This window comes from Bos indicus x Bos taurus, unplaced genomic scaffold, assembly GCF_003369695.1.
Source record: "Bos indicus x Bos taurus breed Angus x Brahman F1 hybrid unplaced genomic scaffold, Bos_hybrid_MaternalHap_v2.0 tig00478914_arrow_arrow_61664304_61702992, whole genome shotgun sequence".
In the NCBI taxonomy this organism is placed as follows: domain Eukaryota; kingdom Metazoa; phylum Chordata; class Mammalia; order Artiodactyla; family Bovidae; genus Bos; species Bos indicus x Bos taurus.
This window is the reverse complement of record NW_020868175.1, coordinates 20,161-27,183: the sequence shown is the minus strand read 5'-3', so window position 1 is coordinate 27,183 and position 7,023 is coordinate 20,161. Positions and strand designations below refer to the sequence as shown.

General features: G+C 40.6%; 1 pseudogene; it reads left to right on the top strand.

Moving 5' to 3' along the window:
- The first annotated feature begins 5,865 nt into the window (after positions 1 to 5,865).
- LOC113889408 lies at positions 5,866 to 6,799 on the top strand (annotated as a pseudogene).
- Positions 6,800 to 7,023: the final 224 nt, after the last annotated feature.

The window sequence follows — 7,023 nt, the reverse complement described above, 5'->3', positions numbered from 1 at the left end:
GCGGATTCATTTTGATATTTGGCAAAACTAATACAATTATGTAAAACTTAAAAATAAAATAAAATTAAAAAAAATAAAAATAAAACTGGCAATACTTTCAGGGTATATGAAGAACAACAACAACAAAAATAGATTCTAAATAGATATATTATAATCATCAATCCACTAATATCTAATTTCAAAACATCACTGTATAGTCTAAAATGCCTGTGTAAAGTCCTTATTTTTTGAGGAAAAAAAAGATATATAAACCAGAGAGAAACAAGATGTCACGTCAAGGGTTGGAAAAATCTTGATTAACTGATGCTTAGGTCAGAAGCTTTCTCAATCTCCTTTATACTTTAATAAAACTTTATTACACACACACACAAAAAAGATAATGTCAGGCTTTCTGGAAAGCAGTACTTCACAGCACTCTTATGTTTTAAGTTTTGGGAGTTTGTTTTTGCTTTTCTAATTGGGATAATTCACTGGGTAATACATGAATGAATAAGAGGAATCCTTGCTTCTGAAAAATGAAATTACATGGAATTCTTGAATGTTTGGTATATTCAAGGGCACACACAACAGACTCTCCTTTGAGCACTGTTGGTTGAAGGAGAGGTTATGCAGTCAGATAAGAAGTGACTTGGGAGAGATCTTTCAGGCAGACCCATTAAACGGTCTCTGCGTTGAGCAGGGAGCACGGTTTCCAGCACCGTCAGTGGCTCTGCTCTTCCTAACACAGGGCCAGATGACAAAAAACAAAGAGCTCATTCTATCAATCATTCTGTTTATGACTTTGTGCAAGTTACAGCTACCAGTGTCTAAGTCATCTTAGATGCTGCATAGCGGTAATCATCTCACTTATTCTCATAGCTATAATCATCTCACTTATTTTTATAAAGATGAAACGTGTGTGTGGTTGCATTCAGAAGAGTACACAGCACATACAAAGTGATCAGCAAATGTGAGCAATTGCTATTGTTCTCAGCAAAGGTGGATCATTATTTCCACCACTTTCTGGTATTTGGTCGAATGCTGTTGTGACTTCAAACCCTATGTCCTCAAGAAAGGAGCTCTAAGTGTAAGACTGGCACAGTTTATAAGACTTATCCACATATTTCATAATGGCAACATAATCCCTGGTTCAGAGGGCAGTGTTTGAATGCAGCTAAAAATGCTCTGCAGTTCATCATGATATCTGAAAGGAATTGTGTTGAACTGTAATAACATGTACCAACTTGGGGCTTTCCAGGTGGCTCAGTGGGTAAAGAATCCACCTGCAATTCAGGAGACACAGGTTCAATCCCTGGGTCAGGAAGATCCCCTGGAGGAAGAGCATGGCAACTCACTCCTGTATTATTGCCTGGAGAGTCCCATGGACATAGGAGCCTGGTAGGCTATGGTCCATAGACTCACAAAGAGTCAGACATGACTGAAGAGACTTGGTACGTGAACCAGCTTTAAATAGCTTTTTCCATCTGACTGCATCTCATACAACTCCTTAATTATTTGAGTCCCAAGATGATGTTGCTTGCTCTCAAGATGAAGTTGTTTGCTTGATGTCTTGTTGGTGTCCCACAGAGATCAATGATTGGTTTGGAAGCTTAAGAAATATGAGCTCCAAGGATACACACACATAAAAATGTAAAGCATGTAGCGTTTTCCCTCATAGCGTCTTCACAAACAGGAAGCAAGGTCTATCTCACAGGTTGGTTGGACTACACTCTGTTTTGGGGGGAATGGACTGAACTGTATTGCCTGAGGTGTGGAAGCTTGTTTATTTGTTTGTCTTCTCATAAGGGCAGCATAGTTAGCCATGTATGAGAAGGGGAACAAGTGTAAAAGAGGGTAGTGACAGTAGACATTTTTAAAAGTCTGTAGTTAGCCTGTATTTATAGAGTATTTTAAGAAATGCCCAAATTTTGAGCACTCCTTTTTGAAAGTATTTTCACTTTTTGTCCTGAGAAACAATCTCGACAGGAAATGGGAACAACTCCATCTGCAGAGCCAAATTTGAAACAGCTGTCAGTGTAAGAGGGAAAGAGTGTGAGCCAACAGGGAGGAACGCTCAATTCCTCTCCCCTTCCCACCTTCTCCCCCCTCGCTTTAACTCCATCCATGGAACCTGGGGAAGACAGCAGGGAGAGTCTCCTGACAGTCACTCTGAGGCTGGGAGTAGGTGCTGAGGGGTCCTCGGAACTGTTCCAGGAGGAACACAGACGTGTGAACCACCTCTGGATCAGACAGGAAAGGGATTACTTTGTCCTTGTGCCAAAGGGATTTGTAGATGTCTCTCTATAGCAATTTTCTCACATTTGATACTATTGACATTTTGGCCCAAATTGTATTTTGGTCTTTTCATGTGTTGTGGGTGTGTGTGGAGGATGGGGGTGGGGAGGGAGATGCTGTTCTGTACCTTGTAGACTATTTAGCAGCATCTCGTCTGTCCAGGGGGCTTCCCTGATGGCTCCGAGGGTAAAGAATCTGTCTGTGATGCAAGAGACCCAGGTTCAATCTCTGGGTCAGGAAACTCCCCTGGAGACAAGAATGGCTAGCCACTCCAGTATTCTTGTCTGGAGAATTCCATGGACAGAGGAGCCTGTCAGGCTTACAGTCCCTGGGGGTCTCAGTCAGAAACAGCTGAGTGACCAACCCTTTCACTTTCACTGGTCGGTCCACTAGATGTCAGTAGCAACCCTCCTGATTGTGACAATCAACAGTATCTTCAGATATTGCTAAACATCCTGTGGGGTTATAATCGCTCCTGGTTAAGAACCACTTCTCTCTATAAGTAATCAGTAGCCTGATTTTTCTTTAAAAACCGAAAAATGTTTTCTACAATTATGTACTACTTTGAAATCAGAAAAAGACAAAGTCACTTGTACTGGCCATTGAGGAAAGAAAACCATATCCTCAGAATAATTATGTTTTCAAACCACAATATTTTAATTCACATGTCCTTTACCTCTTCGAGGGCTTCCCTTGTGGCTCAGCTGGTAAGAATCAGCCTGAAATGTGGGAGGCCTGGCTTCGATCCCTGGGTTGGGAAGATCCCCTGGAGAAGGGAAAGGCTACCCACTCCAGTGTTTTGGCCTGGAGAATTCCGTGGACTTTATAGTCCATGGGGTCGCAAAGAGTCAGATGCGACTGAGTTACTTTCACTTCATTCACTTACCTCTTTGAGTGGCTCGACGGTCAAGAATCTGCCTGGAGGATACACCTGAGACGTTCAGTACCTGGGTTGGGAGGATACCCTGAAGGAGGAAATGGCAACCCGCCCCAGTATTCTTGTCTGAGAAATCTCATGGATGTAGTGGCTTAGCAGGCTACAGTCCCTAGAGTTGTAAATAGCTGGACACAACTGAACACACATGCACACATTAACCTTTTTGAAGTTATTTGAAGAATGTGGAAAATACCGGATGTGTTGGGGTTTAATCCAGATTTTTTACCCCCTGAAAATAACCAACTGGTGCCTCCAAATCATTTTATTGTTACTAAGGGTGAGTAGAGAAAATACCCTTCATTGGCATTTTCAATATGTCAAAAGCATTGAATACATATCTCCTTCATTTAAAAAAAAAACACACAGCCCTTAAACCTTTTATGTTTTGTGAGAATTCAGGCAAGATTCTTTTCTAAAGTTTCTTTTTAAAGTTATCAGAATAAAATGCTTATATTTAATGGATGTTGTGAAGATCAGATATACAATGCAGCTTATGTATAATATAATACATAAGCTGTCTGTATAATATTCTGTGTGTGCAATCTGGTTTACTATGCTTTTACTTGCCATCTTATCATAATCATTTTTAGATCATTAAAACTTCTTGGCAAAACCACTACAATATTATAAAGTAATTAGCCTCCAGTTAAAATAAATAAATTTATATTTTATTTATTTTTTTCTTTATTTTTATTTTTTTACTTTACAATATTGTATTGGTTTTGCCATACATCAACATGCATCCACCACAGGTGTACATGTGAAAAGCAAACTTCTTCAAAAAGCTGAGTGATTTTTCATAATATGTATGCAGTATATCTTTGAACTTTTTTCCTGTTGCTCGACACTTCATTTCTAAATTTTGCTTTCATAAATAATGGTGCAATGCAGCAGCAAGCATTTCTGTTAATTACATGTTCACATCATTGTTTAGCTCTTCAAATAGAGCTAAAACAGAGGATATATTTGTCAAATAGGTCTTCATAAGGCTTGAGACTCACAGTTACAGAATGTTAGATTTTGAATATCAGTTCCCTGAAGAATGACAGACAGTGTGTGCCATAATGAACAAAATCACTATGCAAATTTTATAGGAAAATATACTAATATAGATGATAGAATCTGCTTTCCCAACTGAACCATATTTAAATAAATGAACATTTGTCAATTAGCAATCTTAAATAAGCATACTTCACATACTTCATTATAAAAGATTTTCTAAAAACTTATCCACTGAATCCCAATACTTTGAGAAATGATTAAAGAGTAAGTTAGTAAAAAGGTATTGGAATATTTTTAATAACCATTTTATTGACCTAGAGTTAATTTTCAATGCTGTGTTCCTTTCAGGTCTACAGTAAATTATTCAGATATATCTATATCTATGTAACTGTATCTATTCCATATAGATATAGATGTATCATATTCTTTTTCAGAGTCTTCTCCATTATAAATTATTATAAGATATGTAATATTGTCCCCTTTGCAGTCCTTGTTATTTATTTTATATATAGTGAGTGAAATTCACTCAGTAGTGTCTGACTCTTTGCTACCCCTTGGACTATACAGTCCATGGAATTCTCCAGCCCAGTATACTGGAGTGGGTAGCCATTCCCTTCTCCAGGGATCTTCGAAACCCAGGGATCGAACCCAGGTCTCCCACATTGCAGGCAGGTTCTCTACCAAATAAGCCACCAGGGAAACCCTTATATATAGTGCTGTGTATATATTAATTTAATAAAAAACAATATGGATAATTAAATAATATTTGATATCTTTCTGATGATTCAGTTCTAAGCCCCGAATTGTATATAACTGGTTTAAGGAAGGGATAAGGCAATGGCACCCCACTCCAGTACTCTTGCCTGGAAAATCCCATGGATGGAGGAACCTGGTGGGCTGCAGTCCATGGGGTCGCTAAGAGTCGGACACGACTGAGCGACTTCACTTTCACTTTTCACTTTCATGCATTGGAGAAGGAAATGACAACCCACTCCAGTGTTCTTGCCTGGAGAATCCCAGGGACGGGCGAGCCTGGTGGGCTGCCGTTTATGGGGTCGCGAAAAGTCGGACACGACTGAAGCGACTTAGCAACAGTAGCAGCAGCAGTTTAAGGAATCATACAGGCTCATATGGATGCAAGCCTTTCCTGTGATCTGTGAAGTAAACTATGGACTCGATGTATTTGAGTGATGCAATTTCTGAGCTTTTCCTAAACTTCCCCAAAGCAATGCCTTATTTCTTTGCTATAAAATATATCCTATATATTGCCATGTCTCTTTTAGGAGAATGCTTCTGCGGCTGCTAAGTCGCTTCAGTCGTGTCCGACTAGGTGCGACCCCATAGACGGCAGCCCACCAGGCTCCCGGGTCCCTGTAATTCTCCAGCAAGAACATTGGAGTGGGTTGCCATTTCCTTCTCCAATGCATGAAAGTGAAAAGTGAAAGTGAAGCCACTCAGTCATGTCCCACTCTTAGAGACTCCATGGACTGCAGCTTACCAGGCTCTTCTGTCCATGGGATCTTCCAGGCAAGAGTACTGGAGTGGGTTGCCATTGCCTTCTCCCCTTATAGGAGACAGTCAAAACTAAATTGGGGAAGAACTCATGGAGAATAACTATTACTATTTTTCTGCAACCATGGTAAAGTGAGGACATGGACAAGGAAAACTGCACTGCTGTGACAGACTTCATCCTCCTTGGATTCTCAGATGCCCCTGAGCCCCCTTAGATTCCTCTTCCTGCTGTTTCTTTCCATCTTGGAGTCACAGTTTGGGGAAACCTGGGCATGATTGGTCTCATTCAGGTCAGCTCTGGACTCCACACCCCCATGTACTTTTTCCTCAGCCACTTGTCCTTTGTGGATTTCTGTTACTCCACGACCAACACGCCGAAGATGCTAGCTAACATCTTAAATGAAGACAGAGCGATTTCCTTCCTGGAATGCACTGTGCAATTCTACCTGTTTTGCACATTTGGGGTAACTGAGGTCATTCTGCTGGCAGTGATGGCCTATGACCGCTGTGTGGCCATCTGTGACCCACTGCTGTACATGGTCACCATGTCCCGAAATCTCTGCATGGAATTGGTGACTTGTTGCTATCTCAATGCTACTGTATGTTCTGTGATTCACTTGTGTTTAGCTCTTCAGATCCCATCCTACAGATCAAATGTGATCAACCACTTCTTTGTGATCTTCCCCCTCTCTTGTCTCTTGCTTGCTCTGATGTCACCATGAATCAGTTGGTTCTCTACATTGTGGCTGCTTTCAATGAGGTTACCACCATTGTGGTCATCCTCACATCCTACTTGTTTATTCTCATCATCATCCTGAGGATGCGCTCTGCAGACAAAGGGTGCAAAGCTTTTCCACCTGTGCTTCCCACCTCGCTGCCATCATTGTCTTTCACAAAACAGTCCTTTTCATTTATTGCCGGTGCCAATCTGGCAACAGCATGGACATTGACAGAGTGGCCACAGTGTTCTACACTGTAGTGATCCCCATGCTGAACCCCCTGATCTATACTCTGAGGAACAAGGATGTGAAAGAAGCGCTCAGAAAAGTGGTGAGCTCCAAAATATTATCCTAGAGAGTATTTTCCTAGTAGGACTCAGGGTTAGAAATTGGAGGCTGATGAAAGGGTAATGATGCGTTTCAGTGTTGGAGTGAAAAGAGCAGTCAAGATGTGAATAGCTATGAGTGAGTCTTTTTAATTCTCTTATCTTTGTGCCTTTTCAATTTACAAGTTTAGGATTGATTGAGAATATTTCAAAATGTGCAGCCTACTTCTTTGTTTTGATGCTATATGAAATG